The 17,747-nt window shown below is 41.5% G+C and overlaps 1 protein-coding gene across 2 annotated transcripts in view; it reads right to left on the reverse strand.

The window, feature by feature from the left end:
* TTC39B (tetratricopeptide repeat domain 39B) overlaps nt 1–17,747 on the reverse strand; it is a 195,719-nt gene that overhangs the window by 82,220 nt on the left and 95,752 nt on the right. The window contains exon 1 of one of the 2 annotated variants that reach the window (XM_073635696.1): nt 1,341–1,774. The exons of the other annotated variant lie outside the window; for it this stretch is intronic. The gene's annotated coding sequence lies outside the window, so the exon portion shown is untranslated. Of the gene's footprint in view, nt 1–1,340; nt 1,775–17,747 lie in introns of those variants that run through there. 2 annotated transcript variants of the gene reach the window in all.

Below are 17,747 nucleotides of genomic sequence, written 5' to 3' on the forward strand. Positions count from 1 at the left end.
CGTGATAACTGTTTGTGAAGGCATTTGGTGCACAAAAGTGAATTTATATCCTTTGTGGCTACTGATTAAATATATTTTTAAAAAATGTGTTGTGTGCTAGGACATCAGCTTTAAAAAAAAAAAAAAAAAAAAAAAACAGTGGGTAGGATTTAATTTCTAAATTTACTGAAATCAGAAGAAGATCTGTATTTTACTATATCCAATTTTTCCATTAGACTGCATTTATTTTTATAAATAGCCAGACTCTCTAGATGATTCATCGGAACTAGGCTCATATAAGGGGGTCTGGTAACTGGAATTCCCCAGCTAATGGCTAGGTACAGGTTAAATGGCATAAGCAGCAGTAAGCACATTCACACCGAGAGAATTCTGTTTGATGCAGGAAAACTAGAGCAGCATGCTGCTTCCTGTACAGCTTAGTAGGTCTGTGTGTGCAAATAATTCCTAACATCGCGATCCTATTCTACATTTACAAACAAAAAAAGGATCACTTCGTGTATGCTAATCATCTAAGAAAGATGTCTCCATTTTTTACTGATTAGGTAGGTGAAAAACTGATACACCATTAGGGAAACCGAAGAACACTAATGAAGGTGACAAGATGCATCTGCTGACTCAGGCACTGATGTCCCTGTAACCAACACTGCGTCACATAAATGCTGGCCAGGCTCCAGTTTAAAGTGCCATAATTCACTCATTGCTTTTTAGCCTCAAGCTTACCTAAATAGCATTTGTCTCAGCAAACAATTTAATGTTCCATTTTCCTTATGGCTGGCACCATAAATGCAAGTCATATTCTTATATGCAACAATGGAAACACATTTTCCATCCCCCCGCCAGCAAGCAGATCTACACAGGTAGATACATGCACAGTAATAAATGGTCCCTGGTGAAAATATACTTGCAGAGGAGTGGAAAGGAAGAGGGGTGTGGAGGAAATGCAGATGCTCTGAATGACCTGAGTCACAGTAGTAATAAAAGATATGCACAGCTTTGCAAAGCATGATTTTTCTTTATCAACACAATACCAAGCCCGCCACAATTATTACACTTCACAATATACTGAAGGCGAAAGGGGCCTTTTATAAATTATTAATGACATAAGAGAAAACACAACATCGGAAATAGGTAAGTGGAGGTACAGCAGCAAAGTCAAACAGCACTGACATTGTGAAGGGTACGTAAAGTTTCATTAAAAACATTATGGTAAAATGCACAGTCTTGGTACAATGTCATTTGAATTACAAACGGTGAAAGGTAAAAGGTGACAAGCGCATCAGCAGGAGGAGAAGCCATCTGCAATCTAGGCAAATATATGTAAAGTCAGGTGCAGTACTTACAGGGTTGAAGTCTGAAGATCTTTGAAGGAGAAAGTAATCCACAAAGTAGCTCAAATCCTGCTTGCTCAGATCTCCCACCTCACCAATGGGTCACAGGTAACACCGACAGGGCATGCATATTATGAAAATACACATGTATTATGCTTGATGTATTTCTATGGCAAGGTACCCATAAGCCCGTTATGAATTAGTCATGAAGACAAAAACGAAGATGCCGTGAACTTCAAAAAAGGTAGCAGCTGGCCTGCAAGGGGCTTCCCATCACAGCAATTTAAAGAATTGTCAACTAGATTAGCAGCAAGTCGATGCTGGTACACCGGATGGATGCTCTCTCATATCTGCTCAGGAGGGATGCTGGGAGATTTTAGCAATCTGCGATGCAGCCTAGTTCTAATCCATCACTCTCCAGCTACAGTGCAAGCGTAATACACACACACACATTGTGCTGCTGCCTTAAATATCTGCAGTATCTGTAAATGCAGTCTAAAAACCAATAATGTAGGTTAATCCAGTCATGTCCTCCACAGTGCTGGGATGAAAATTCTGAACATCCATTAGGTTATGAAGCTACCTAGTAATAACCTGGAAACAATTACAGCTCTGAAAAATCAATCTTAAAATAGAAAATCTTTGGGTTAAAACTGATTTTATTTTATATTTTGTTGGAAAGAAATAATCTGTGCATATACCACTGAAAGAGCAAAAACAGGAAAAGGAATGTGCAAAGCACATATCAACTAATCATGAATCACATTTTTGGCTATTTGAATTAAAAAACGATAAAATGACGTCTCTCATGGATTTCTGAATACCTGCATTGTGTTTCCCACTTTCCTAAAGTATTGCATGTAGAAGTTTCCAAACCTATATTCATTTTTAGAGTTGGGCCCCTTTCAAACAGGCGGACCGATTGGGTCTGCTTGTCAGTTTTTCAGGCGGACACGATCGGACGCTCTACTATTTTTTATGGAGCAGCGAATGTAACAGAGCTTTCTTTTGGTGATCTGAGCACCTCTGTGGTTTTTATTTTTTGCACTATAAACAAAGACCAACAATTTGGGGGGGAAAAAAAAAATATATTTTCTACTTTCTGCTATAAAACACATCCAATAAAAAATTGAAAAAAAAAAAAAAATCAAATTTCATCAATTTAGGCCCATATGTATTCTGCTACATATTTTTGGTAAAAAAAAAAAAATCCCAACAAGCGTATATTGATTGGGTTGCGCAAAAGTTATAACATCTACAAACCATGGGATATTTTTATTTATTTTATTTTTTATTTTTTTCCTAGTAATGGCAGCAAGAGCGACTTATAGCTGAACTGCGATATTGTGGCAGACAAATCAGACACTGACACTTTTGGCACTTTTTGGGGACCAGTGACACGAATACAGTGATAAGTGCTAAAAAATATACTAATGACACTGGCTGGGAAGGGGTGAATATCAGGGACAATCAAAGAGTTAACTGTGTGCCTAGCTTGTGCTTTCTCGCTGTGGGGAAGGTGCTTTTACTATGGGAAGGCACTGATCCATGTTCCTGCTTTGCCTTGTTTACATAGGTAGATTGCCATTCTGCCTTTGCACTGTACAAATCGGCAGGTGCCGGCGGACATCGAGTCCATGATACCAGCCCCTGGGCTCCTGCTGTGTGTGATCACAGCGGGAGCGGGTCACTGACAGCGTGTGTGCACACCTCAGACCTGGAAGTGTCAGAAGTGTATGGAGACGAGTGAGGGGAAGATGGCCCCCACCCGTCTCCATAACATTACAGGGCAGAAGCGACAGCAAAACGTCACTTCTGCCCATAGCTCTTAAAGGGCCATTTTTTTTTTATTGCATTTTAGTGTAAATATGAGATCTGAGATCCTATTGACCCCAGATCTCATATTTAAGAGGTCCTGTCATGCTTTTTCCTATAAGGTTTACATCCCTTGTTATAGGAATAAAAGTGACACAATTTTATTATTATTTTTAAAAACAGTGTAAAAAAAAAAAAAAAAAAAAAAAAAAAAGAAGAGGTAAAATAAATAAGGAAAAAAAAAAAAAATTTAAACACGTCCTGTCCTGCTAAGCCCACATGCAGAAGCGAACGCATACTTGAGTAGCGCCTGCAAAGTCAAGCCTTAAAGGGACATGGAAAGGCGCAGTAGTGATGGCAGCACTCGATCCGACGCGTTTCGTCTGAATAGACGTCATCTGGGGTAGACATCATCTGGGGTGGGAGTTGGGTCAAGTGCTGCCATCACTACTGCGCCTTTCCGTGTTATTTTAAGCAGTTGACTGCTTCTGAAATGTGAGTGTCCAATTTTTACCTTTCTTTTATTAAATCTATTTTAAAACAATATCACACTATGTGGAACCTTTTTTTCACTTTTTGGTTTCAACGTGTGAGCATGTGAATCTCCTCTGGCCGTCCTTCTCTCCATCCAAACCATATCTGCCCGTTCGTTGAGAACACGCTGTCGACCAGTACCGTTCAGAGTCCCTACTGTGATCGTGGCTATCTGAATCGTTGAAAGTTCTATATTCTATATAGTGTTTATCACTACAAGCCTGGTTGACTTGAGAGGTATATGCCCCTTTAAGTCCATTATCTCTGGTAAGCCTTCACGCAATTGGTTGAGGTCTCTTTACAAGATTTCCTTTTTCAACATTCCTTTTCAACACGTCTTTATTGTTGTTATTTGCCCTAAAGATGTCCTAGAAATGCTGATCCATTGACATTTGATACCAGGCCTCTTCATGATTTATCACAACTCACGTGGTAGATTTTATTACACATTTTTAGTATCGTTGATGCACAATATACTATTTTTCACTGTTTAATATATTTAAGCGCTGCATTTTTTTCTTTTGGTTATCTGTGCTGTTTGTCTTCGGCTGTGCTGGCTGCTTTAACATTTCACTATATAACACAGCGCAGTTTTTGATATATTTTTGAAGGAAAACAGTTTGAGCAATTTGTTTGAAAAGATAAGAAGATGACGTGAGGTTGGATTGATGAGGGCACAAATTAGTATGACCGTGACTTTTCCACAGGTATGCAAATGGGTAAGATTTGAACAACCTTGCGCTCAGTTACGTGGGCATTCAGTGCTTTTGCAGTGAACACAAATGTCATCCAGGTCATCCATGTCATTGTTGGAGCTTAGAAATTATATTGGGGAGGAAATATTTTTATTTGGTCTAATGCATGTAGTTGCTTTTGTCCTTACAAACTAAAATTTGGAAGTTTTTCCATGCCCATAAAAGTACAGGTACAGCATACAGCTGCCTATGCAAATGAGCAGCTGTGTGTGATTGTACACCAGTATATGGCAATATTCGGTAGAATGGAATTGCTGTAGACAGTTGTTTGTAGGTTTACGGTGTTACTGGCATAAACCAGTGTACAGTGTACAGGAATATGCCCCTGTTTGCACGAGCACTGGCATATACCCACATACATTTGTGCACAGCCATTCATTTATATGGATGGCTGTATGCTTCCTGGCTGCAGAAAAAAAAAAGAAATTAGGTTGTATGTGTGTGTACATACACATTTGTAATTATATTTTTTATGTTTACATTTATTTACACAATTTTTTACATTTTGCTTAATTTTTTTTCTTGGAGGGGTCTGGATCTGATCAGTGGAGATCTGAACCAGCCCCTCCCCATGCATATTTGCAGTAGTAGATCACTACTATCAGTCATCTACTGCTGAAGTCCCTGGGGAGAATGACAGCCAGCGATTCCAGTGCTTAGATTCGTGGAAGCTGCTGATCCCCGCCACCACTTTAAAAAATGGCACTCGGATAAATTGGCACAATCCTAGTGCCTAAACTGGTGCTGGGGATTGAAGTGGCTAAATAGAGAAGTCAAAGTATTTTTTTGGTCAGTTGGATAAGTGCAAAAAAAAAAAAAAATGTTAAGAAACTGATAATTTTGACTTGTAAATTCCAGTTCAGTTGAGTACACAGGACCTGTTGCCATAGACCATATGCAGATACCGTCAGACAATTGGACACTGACAACATTTTTACTAGAACGCCCCCTCCACCCCAGTGTACCCTCATGTAACCAGTGTTTTAACAGGCAATATAGAGTAGGTGGGGGACCCATGTCTTGTACTAGATTCCAAGATATGGAATTTACAGGCAAGTCAAAATTTCTATTATTTTAATCATACAGTACAGGACTTAAATACAGACCATGGAATACCCAAGCAATAAACTGAGAGGTTGGCAACAATATAACAAACGGCGGCAAACAGGCCCACAAGAAACAAGGGTCAACAGAGCTAAAAACACACTGGACAGCTTGAATCACCTTGCAGCCAAGGTTTAAATCAGCAGAAGCCTGGAGATCCACCCGGTAAAACTTTAGGTTTGAACAAAAGACCAGGTGGAGGCCTTGCAGACAGGATGCTTAATGCTGAAAGGCTCAAGAAAGGACAGATCTGCTGGAGTGGGCCCTAATAGGTAGGAACCCTTTCTTTTAGGGCATAAGCCCTGAAAATGAGTTGCCTGAGCTACCTGGCTGTGGTGGAATAGGAAGAAGGAAGCCCCTTCTTGGGACCTTCAGGGAGGACAAAGAAGGAAAATGTTATAATATATATATTATATATATATATATATATATCCACTTACCAACCCGGCCAATTCTGACACTTTGCTCCTACATGTAAAAATCATCATTTTTTTGCTAGAAAATTACATAGAACCCCCAAACATTATATATGTTTTTTTAGCAGAGACCCTAGAGAATACAATGGCGGTCATTGCAACTTTTTATCTCGCACGGTATTTGCGCAGCAATTTTTCAAACACTTTTTTTTGGAAAAAAAACAGTTTCATGCTTTAAAAAAAAAACAAAACAGTAAAGTTAGCCCAATTTTTTTGCATAATGTAAAAGATTAAGTTGCGCCGAGTAAATAGAAACCTAACATGTCACGCTTCAAAACTGCACACGCTCGTGGAATGGCGCCAAACTTCGGTACTTAAAAATCCCCATAGGCGATGCTTTAAAATTTTTTACTGCTTACATGTTTTGAGTTACAGAGGAGGTCTAGGGCTAGATTTATTGCTCTCACTCAAACGTTCGCGGCGACACCTCACATCTGTGGTTTCAACACCGTTTTCATATGTGGGCGGGACTTAGGTATGCGTTCGCTTCTGCGTGCGAGCACAAGGGGACAGGAGCACTTTAAAAAAAATTTTTTTTTTTAATTGTTAATTTTACTTAAAAAATTTTAATTTGACACTTTAAAAAAAAAAAAAAAATTTGATCACTTTTATTCCTATTACAAGGAATGTAAACATCCCTTGTAATAGGAATATGGCATGACAGGACCTCTTTACAGTGAGACATGGGGTCAATAAGACCCTACATCTCACCACTAGGCTGGAAAGCCTGAAATAAAAAAAAAAATAAAACGATCACCGCTTCCCAGCCGAAGCGGCGCCGTTTTTTTGAATGCAGAGGCCGGGCGTGACGTCATAACATCGCGCCCGGCCTCCGACGATCATAGAGACTCCAGCGACCATCTGGTCCGCCGGAAATCTCTATGATCAACATCCGGGGCCGGCGGATCCGCTCTCCCATTCACCGATCGCAGAGGTGAGTTGGAAGAAGCACCGAAGGCCGGCAGGAGGGGGGGGGACGTCCCCTCTCGCTGCCCGTAAGAACGATCAATCAGCTGACGTCATACGGTCGGCAAGTCGTTAAATAAATTTATATATATTTATATATATATATATATATATATATATATATATATATATATATATATATATATATATATATATATATATATATATATATACACACACACACACATATATACACACACACACAGTTGTGCTCATAAGCTTACATACCCTGGCAGAATTTATGATTTCTTGGCCATTTCCCAGAGAATATGCATAACACAAATACTTTTCTTTCACTCATGGTTAGTGTTTGGTTGAAGCCATTTATTATCAATCAACTGTGTTTACTCTTTCAAAATCATAATCACAACAGAAACTACCCAAATGGCACTGATCAAAAAAGTTTACATACTCCAGTTCTTAATACCGTGTATTGCCCCCTTTAACATCAATGACAGCTTGAAGTCTTTTTTGGTATTTGTGGATGAGGCTCTTTAGCTTCTCAGATGGTAAAGCTGCCCATTCCTCTTGGCAAAAAGCCTCCAGTTCCTGTAAATTCTTGGACTGTCTTGCATGAACTGCACGTTTGAAATCTCCCCAGAGTGGCTCAATGATATTGAGGTCAGGAGACTGAGATGGCCACTCCAGAACCTTCACTTTATTCTGCTGTAGCCAATGACAGGTCGACTTGGCCTTGTGTTTTGGATCCTTGTCATGTTGGAATGTCCAAGTATGTCCCATGCGCAGCTTCCTGGCTGATGAATGCAAATGTTCCTCCAGTATTTTTTGATAGCATACTGCATTCATTTTGCCATCGATTTTGACCAAATTTCCTGTGCTTTTGTAGATCACACATCCCCAAAACATCAGCGATCCACCTCCGTGTTTCGCAGTAGGAATGGTGTACCTTTCATCATAGGCCTTGTTGACTCCTCTCCAAATGTAGCGTTTATGGTTGTGGCCTAAAAGCTCAAATTTGGTCTCATTACTACAAATTACTTTGTGCCAGAAGGTTTGAGGCTTGTCTCTGTGCTGTTTGGCGTATTGTAAGCGGGATACTTTGTAGCATTTGCATAGTAATGGCTTTCTTCTGGTGACTCGACCATGCAGCCCATCTTTCTTCAAGTGCCTCCTTATTGTGCATCTTGAAACAGCCACACCACATGTTTTCAGAGAGGCCTGTATTTCACCCAAAGTTATTTGTGGGTTTTTCTTTGCATCCCAAACTATTTTCCTGGCAGTTGTGGCTGAAATTTTAGTTGGTCTTTCTGACCGTGGTTTGGTTTCGACAGAACCCCTCTTTTTCCACTTCTTGATTAGAGTTTAAACACTACTGATTGGCATTCTCAATTCCTTGGATAGCTTTTTAGATCCCTTTCCTGTTTTGTACAGTTCAACTACCTTTTTCCGCAGATCCTTTGACAATTCTTTTGCTTTCCCCACGACTCAGAATCCAGAAACGTCAGTGCAGCACTGGATGAAAGATGCAAGGGTCTGTCAGGAGTCCAGAAACTCATTGACATTTTATACATACACACTAATTACAAGCAAACAGATCACAGGTGAGGATGGTTACCTTTAATAGCCACAAACCCCTTTGTGTCAAGCATGTTATCAGGCCAAAATCACCAGGGTATGTAAACTTTTGATCAGGGTCATTTGGGTAGTTTCAGTTGTCAGTATGATTTAAAAAGAGTAAAGACAATTTTTTGATAATAAATGGCTTCAGCCAAACACTAACCATGAGTGAAAGAAAAGTATTTGTGTTATCATTTATATTCTCTGAAAAATGGCCAAGAAATCATAAATTCGGCCAGGATATGTAAGCTTATGAGCACAACTGTATATATACACACATACATACACACATACATACACACATACATACACACACACACATACACACACCTCACAAAAGTGAGTACACCCCTCACATTTTTGTAAATATTTTATTATATCTTTTCATGTGACAACACTGAAGAAATTACACTTTGCTACAATATAAAGTAGTGAGTGTACAGCTTCTGTAACAGTGTAAAGTTGCTGTTCCCTCGAAATAACTCAACACACAGCAATTAATGTCTGCACCACTGGCAACAAAAGTGAGTACAGTGAGCCGAGGCAGACCTAAGTGAAAATGTCCAAATTGGGCCCAATTAGCCATTTTCCCTCCCCGATGTCATGTGACTCGTTCGTGTTACAAGGTCTCAGATGTGAATGTAGAGCAGGTGTGTTAAATTTGGTGTTATTACTCTTACTCTCTCATTACTGGTCACTGGAAGCTCAACATGGCACCTCATGGCAAAGAACTCTGAGGATCTGAAAAAAAGAATTGTTGCTCTACATAAAGATGCATCAAATTGGTCTGTATGGCTGTCATCCCAGAAGGAAGCCTCTTCTAAAGATGATGCACAAGAAAGCCCGCAAACAGTTTGCTTAAGACAAGCAGACTACGGACATGGATTACTGGAACCATGTCCTGTGGTCTGATGAGACCAAGATAAACTTATTTGGTTCAGATGGTGTCAAGCATGTGTGGCGGCAACCAGGTGAGGAGTACAAAGACAAGTGTGCCTTGCCTACAGTCAAGCATGGTGGTGGGAGCGTTATGACCTGGGGCTGCATGAGTGCTGCCGCCACTGGGAAGCTACAGTTCATTGAGGGAATCATGAATGCCAACATGTACTGTGACATACTGAAGCAGAGCATGGTCCCCTCCCTTCAGAGACTGGGCCGCAGGGCAGTATTGCAAAATGAGAACGACCCCAAACACACCTCCAAGGCGACCACTACCTTGCTAAAGAAGCTGAGGGTAAGGGTGATTGACTGGCCAAGCAGGTCTCCAAATCTAAACCCTATTGAGCATCTGTGGGGCATCCTCAAACGGAAGGTGGAGGAGCTCAAGGTCTCTAACATCCACCAGCTCCGTGATGTCGTCTTGGAGCAGTTTAGGAGGACACCAGTGGCAACCTGTGAAGCCCTGGTGAACTTCATGCCCAAGAGGGTTAAGGCAGTGCTGGAAAATAATGGTGGCCACACAAAATATTCACACTTTGGACATTTTCACTTAGGGGTGTACTCACTTTTGTTGCCAGCGGTTTAGACATTATTGGCTGTGTGTGGAGTTATTTTGAGGGGACAGCAAATTTACACTGTTATACAAGCTGTACACTCACTACTTTACATTGTAGCAAAGTGTCATTTCTTCAGTGTTGTCACATGAAAAGATATAACATTTATACAAAAATGTGAGGGGTGTACTCACTTGTGAGATACTGTATAGAGAATATATATATATATATATATATATATATATATATATATATATATATATATATATATATATATATATATATATATATATATATAAACACATGTTGCACCTAGGTAAACCATAACTGCCCTGACCACATGCAGGCAATGGAGTGACAGGCTAGTGTACACACAGCCCGAATGCCAAAGCATGAAATTTGTGTATGACACAGAGGAGTAGTTAAAAGCTGTTTAAACACATTTAGCACTAGGCACTTTAATTTCCAAGGACGCACTTTTACAAGATGAGGAATGGTTTCAGATTGGACTCTTATGATATGCACAATTTTATTTGTACTTATATTTGGTTATAGCAGATTTTGATTGTTGCAATTCCAGTGCATCACTTGTAATAATTGTTGTTTGAGGATTTAGACACTTTACACACACACACTTTTTATTATGTTTGAGTGCACTAGGAGTGCTGGGCTTATACAGTTACAGCTTTTATTCTTTATCATCACTAATAATAAAGCACAGCAGCTTAGTTTAATATTTTTAGGTTAAGAAAGAGAGAAGCACAAAGATAAAGTTTTGACTAGAATCAGGCTTTCTTCCTTAAGGACTGCCTGACCTCTAGTACCCCCTTATAGGTTTATGTAAGCCACAGTCGTGGTGTTGTCCAACTGAATCCTTACTGGGTGATCATGTTGTAGAGGGATCCAGTGTGGGAGAATCATTTTTATGGTTCACATTTCAAAAATATTGAAGGGCATCAACTCTTGTGGGAACCAGGTGCGCTGGAAAGTTGTAGATCCCACTCCAGCCTGAAAGGCTGGTGTCCATTGTTATCACTTCTACGGGAGTAGGGAGGAAATCTTACCCCGATTCTAGGGCCTTGTTGCAAAACCACCATGCCACGAAGAGCTTTGCCTGGTTGGAAAGAAGCATTGGGTGATCCGGAGAAAGGATTTGTTTGTCCCATGTCGCGAGAATAGAGTTGCAAGGGTCTGGAGTGGAACTTAGCAAAAGGAACTACCACGAAGGCCCAGAACCCTCATGCAGAAGTGTGTAGAGGGATGCCTGGTTGATCTGAGACTAAAAGCTGGACCTGTTAGAGGACTCGTTAGAAGCCCAGGAAGACGTCTTGATGACAAAACCGGTTGGGCAGATCTTTGATCTAACGTCGTTGCGGATTACAAGATACATGCTGGCTTTGAATCTATGGATGTGCGCATTGTTTTTGCTGCTTACATGTGAGTGTATCAACTTGTATTAAATAAATGGTTTTAAGCTTTTTTGCACTATGGAGAGGTATCTGTTTAATTTACATGAGCAACCGGATACAGAACATCGCAGCCATACGTGTATATTGGCAACCCTGTTTTATTGAGGAATGTCTACAGTGGAGATTTGGGGTCCACCCTTAACGCCCAAAAAGTGGGTTATGACCATTCTGAAAAGGGGGTCATGTGGAGTCTGTAAGCGACCATTTCATCTATCACTTTTGGTGAAGGTGTCGGGTGGGTATCATAATCCGTGGGACTATAAACCAACTTTCACCACTGATTTTCTTCATGTCACACACTTGAATTGGAATTGGACTTTGTTTAGGTTTTCCATTTTGGCTTCACAGTGTGGGGAGTTTTTCTCCCTTTTGTATTTATTTATTTATTTTTTTGTCACTTGCACTGTTATCTGACATGGTTTATGTTTTAGTCAGGGTTTAATACCAGCCACTTTTTATATGTACTGATCGTTTAATGGATTAGCTAAGGGCATCTGCACAGTCATTATGAGGTTATTTTGATTACGTTTGGTTGAGCGCAACACAACACTACAATATGTTAAAATGATTGCTCTATGGTTTAGACATTTAGTAGTGAACTTATAGTGCACTTACCCTTTTCCATAATCTTTTCCCTCTGGTCCCTAGCACTGTGAATTTAAAACATAAAGCAGACATTGCACTAAAATGCAAGAGGTCTGCTTATTACATAGTTCCCCTCCTTACACATGCTACTGTGAATTGTGGATTTTGTTTTTTGGAACTTCAAAGAACATAGAAGAACCTCCGATCTATTACACACCCCGCCCCCGCACACATCCCCATTTCATTCACCCTTTTCTAAGTCATTTTACTTGCTTTTTGGCATGTTTTTGCTGATGTTCTTTCTAAAGCTGAAGGATAGGTGACCACGGGCTATTTCACTGCATTTTAACACATGCACATTTCATTAAATAAATCAAGCATTATCAAATATTGCAATAACAGGATAAACCACCACGGGGGTGTACCGATTTCAAACAGTCTTTGCAAAATAAAAGGCTTGCATTCAGAAGGTAACTAAACAGCACAGTTATAGTATGTAACTACTGAGCAGGGCGCCCATCTGAAATATTCTACTGAGCTTGTTCCCTGCAAGACAGCACGAGCTGGTCCTGGGCATGGTCCAGGATGAAGCGTCTATGTCAAACAGACTTTTATTGTTTGGCTCCATGCACACTGGCATAAAAAACACTGCTTCTACAGGAGTTTTGTGTTCTGTCTGTAGAAGCAACAAAATGTTATTCTATGTGTTCATGCACATTAGGACTATTGAAGGCATATTTTGAGCTCAACGTTTAGAGGCAGGAAAAGAAAACCTTCTGGTACGCATTTCTGATTGGCGCTTACTGGCAGAAAAAAAAAAACGTAAAAAAACTCTCCTAAACTCATCTAGACTTTGTACAAAAAATGCTCTATATAAGTGTTTTTTACGCCCAAGAGAACAGACTTTTTTTAAGCCAAGTGTGCACAGAGACTTATGCCCCGTACACACGGTCGGACTTTGTTCGGACATTCCGACAACAAAACCCTCGGATTTTTTCCGACGGATGTTGGCTCAAACTTGTTTTGCCTACACACGGTCGCACAAAGTTGTCGGAATTTCCGATCGCCAAGAACGCGGTGACGTCAAGCACGTACGACGAGACTAGAAAAGGCCAGTTCAGAACCAAGCGCGGCACCCTTTGGGCTCCTTTTGCTAATCTCGTGTTAGTAAAAGTTTGGTGAGAGACGATTCGCGCTTTTTCAGACTCGTGGCTTTCAGATCGTTTTCTGCCGTTCAGTTTGTGCTTGTGGGTTTGTATTTGCTCTTCAGTGCGTGCAGTCAGTTCGTATCGGAGTTTTCTGTGCGATCTTGTCCGCTCGTTGCTGTTTTTCAGGTCGCTCTTCACAGGCCTTGCTGTTCTTCAGTGCGTTCTGTTACTTCGTTCTGAGCAGCCGACCGTTTTCTAGCCATGTTTCGTATGCGTACTCCTCGTGGAATAATCCACACATTCTTGATGAACAATCTTTTTAATACCTGCACAATCACATGTGCATTTACCAAAGGTTTTTCTGACAAACCAACATGTTTGTTGTATAACAATTTTTGTGGTGTCATTATCCAAAATCAAAATGTGCATTTTATAGAAAACAGGCATGTGTAAAACCCACAAGAAAGACACAAATCTTGATCTTACAAAGTTCACATTTGGTAGAACTGGAAGGCAATATCAGACATGAGTATTTAGGAACTGTGTTTGATATTGCGTTCAGATGGGGTGAAATCACCCCTGGAAAAGCCAAATTTGGAAGATGCACACAAATTTCCCAATGTAAACATGTGCTATCTGCCATCAGGGGGGATCAAGGGACGTGTTTTGGGGGAGAAAGCCCTTCCTCACCGCTACTTTATTATTGAGGAAGGGGTTGCACCCCCAAAACGCGTCCATTGATCTCCGGTGATGGCAGATAGCACATGTTGGCACACTGTGTGCATCCTCCAAATTTGGCTTTGGGAAAAATCACAAAAACATTTCGCACATTGTAGCAAACAAAAGAAGAAAGTGATTTGGAGGGGCTTTAAACTCGCCCCAAAACATCAATGATGTTTTTATATTTTGGAATAACATCATTGATGTTTTGCTTGATGATTTCCAATTGTAAATTACACCCCATGATCTCCCCGATCAGGATCTGGGCACTTTCGGATGTGAAAGGATCTGGATCCACAACCTCACGATCACCTAAAAAGAGAGGAAACACAAAATAAATTAGGTCTAAAAAAAATGCCGCCATCCATCTCTTATCTGAGCCTGTGGTCGCAGACACTCACCTGTTGTGGTGACTACTTCCACCACGTCTTCTTCCTCCTGCTCATCTTGTGTTGGGGGGATTTCACCTTCTTCCAGAGGGGGGGGTCTCTGGTCTCCTCGGATGAGGGGTGTCCTCCGAGTCTTTTCTCCCCTATGTAAAACAAAAATGGTATAATTAGCACACAGATATTTGATGGCAGAACTCTAAAGATGAAACATTGCTTGGAAGTGGGGTACAATTATCTATTTTAGCAGAGTTCCAAGATGTATATTTTTTATTGTCCTTTGTCAAGCTGCAATACTTTACCTGTTTAGTACAAGCTTCACCGATGGAGACCCCCCTATAGTATACACTGGAGCACCTGTGTGGCCCCCCTAATAAAAATGGTGTTCTTGTGTCCCACACTAGTGCTCCAGTGTCCAGATGTGAAAACAGCTGCTGAGTGTCCTCTCCTTACACACAATCTAGTTTGCATTTCATTCTAGTAACAAAGCCATCTACACAACCCAATTCTTTGAAGACAAGTATAGGGCCTCAAAATGGTGGCCAAATGCATATGGGCTAAACAATGGTATTTTATAGTCCGAAAAAAAAATGTGTGATCCGAACGAATAATGTGCCCATGAACATGAAAGTTGCCATTTTAAACTGTACAACAGTTCCTAAAAGCACATGGAGCAGCACGAACGTAATAAACACAAAAAGAATAGGAACACAGCACAACTACTTACTTTTTTGCAGCACTCTCCGGATCTTTCTGTACTGCTCATGTTCTCGTAATTTCAGGTCCGACCACCGCTTCCTGAGCTGATCTTTCGATCGTCGTACCCCGAATTTCCGGTGCAGACTCCTGACCACTTTCGCCATGATCTTGGCCTTTCGGACATTGGGGTTGGGGTAAGGCCCATACTTTCCATCATAGTCGGCCTTCTTCAGGATGTCCACCATTTCCAACATCTCCCCAAAGGACATATTTGAGTCCTTTAATCTCCTTCTGGATCGGGACGTTTCAGGCTCCGGCCTTTCCTCCTCCTCCTCGTTGCTGTAATTAGCACGATCCTGCTGTCTATCCGCCATGTGCTCTTCCTCCACTGCGCCGAACGAAAAGGGGCGGGGAATAGAATAGAAAGAACGTCAGGGGCGGGCGGAGTTATACGCATGCGCAGTGTGTATAAATCGTAACGCGCGCGTCTTACGTACGATCTGTGAGCGGAGGAAGGAGCATCGGAGACGCTGATCGTGCTAACGAAGGTAGGATCTAAACTTGGGCCTATACTGCTTCGAAATGGAAGCCTATATTGTAACAAGATTAGGGGAGTTTGGCCTGACATTAGGGTTTGTCTTGTGTTGTGTCTTGCAGAGAAAATGGATGGGTTCAACGACCACAATTTCCTGCCCCTGTTCATAGACAAGTACAGGGAGCTGCCCTGTCTGTGGCAGGTGAGACACCCCCACTATAACCACAAACAGAAGAGGCAGGCAGCGCTGGAGAAACTGCTGGAGTTGGTGAAGCCGGTGGTCCCCACAGCAACCATCCCCTATTTGAAAGCTAAAATTGGTGGCCTGAGGAGCACTTATCTTAGGGAGCGCAAGAAGGTCACAGATTCCCAGAGATCCGGAGCTGCAGCAGATGACGTTTATGTCCCCAGACTGTGGTACTACGAGAGACTACGATTTCTGTCAGACCACACTGAAGTCAGGGAATCCCTCTCCACTCTTCCTTCCACTCTTCCTTCCACCCCAGCTGAGGCTTCCGATATCCAACCTGGGCCTTCCAGCCATGAAGAAGTGGAGGAGTCCAGCTTGAGTCAGGTATAGCATTCTTCTACAGATTTCTGGTCAATCAATAAATGATGTTTATTAGATGTTATTATTGATCACTAATTGCTGATTGAAAAAAGTGTTTTACATATCAATAGACAGTAGTGGGCACCCAAAATTGGGACAAGAATGCAAAATGCTGGGCTCAGAAGGATAGTCTGTTATATTTGTTAACATTGAATTTGCAGCAGTCAGGAGGTGAAAATTGTGTGTGATTGATGAAAACAATACTAAAACTATGTCCCTTTTTCATACACAGGAAGACCTCAGCCAGGAGGAGGCTGTGGAATGTGGCAGCCAGGAGGAGGCGGGGATTATTAGTGTCAGCCAGGAGGAGGCGGGGCTAAGTGTCAGCCAAGAGAAGCCAGGGACCAGTCGCAGCCTGACTGAGTCTCAGGTCCCTCCCCTCCGCCTGCCATATAAAAGGGCCAGGAAGGCCACTCCCAGTCCTGTGCAGGATTCAGCGTACAGGCTGATCCGGGAGGCTTCGGCGTCCCTCAGAGCCTTCCCCAGTCCTGAAGAGGCCTTTGCCTGCATGGCTGCCACCAAATTGCAGGGCATGCAGGAGGGCCAACGCAAGATTTCTGAGGACCTGATTTATAAAGTCCTACGTAAGGGGGAGAGTGGGGAACTGACACACAAGACGGATGTCATGGAGAGGGACGATCCTCCTCCTCCTCCTCCTCCTCCTGCTGCCACAACTCCACCACCACAGCCAAAGCCTGTAAGGAAGCGTGGAAGGAAGACCAAAGAGTGATGACCCTGGGTTCAGTCTGGTCTGACAGAAGCTGCAGTCTCTCGTATGACCACAGCCTGGGGACAAAGATGTCATCTGCTGCTTTCCGGATCTCTGGGACTTCTGGACCAGACTGCACTCCCTTAGATATGGACTCCTCAGGCCACCAATTTTGCTTTTAAATAATTGATGTCTGCCCCGGGGGTCCAAGGCTTCGCCCACTTCTGCAGTTTCTCCAGCGTTGCCTCCCTCTTTGTTTATAGTTGTGACCCCTTAATAAAATATTTTTAGGTAAATTCTACTGTCCTGTGTGTGTTTTCATCCAAAAAGGACAGTTTGTTGGTGAGTATTCAGGTACATTTCTAAAGTACAATGTGAAATTAACAAGGGACAACAACACCAAATAATCTCCTACAGATTAAATAGAACAACATATCAATGGTGTTGTGGGAACTTGTCACAAAAAACACACAAACATTTTCGGGAGTACAAATCAAAATCACCAAAAAAAAAAAAATAAAAAGAGAAACACAAAAAAAGATTCTACATTAAAGTAAAAAAACCAAAAAAAAAAAAATATGTTGTCAGATGTGAGAAATCAAAATATATTGAGGGAATCCCGATAAATAGTAACGAAAAAAGTTTGTGAGAAGTGTGTGTGAATATGAGCATCAAAACGACTTAATTCTTGTCACATTATAAAGAAGAAGAGAGTGCGCTGTATTAAACCATTTTGAACATTGCAGCGTGACGAAAGTGCTTTATCCATTACGAACGCTAAGTTTACCAGAACGAGCTGTCCCGTGTCGGAATTTCTTCTGAGCATGCGTGGCACTT

The sequence above is a fragment of the Aquarana catesbeiana genome, linkage group LG01 (assembly GCF_042186555.1).
Source record: "Aquarana catesbeiana isolate 2022-GZ linkage group LG01, ASM4218655v1, whole genome shotgun sequence".
Lineage (NCBI taxonomy): Eukaryota > Metazoa > Chordata > Amphibia > Anura > Ranidae > Aquarana > Aquarana catesbeiana.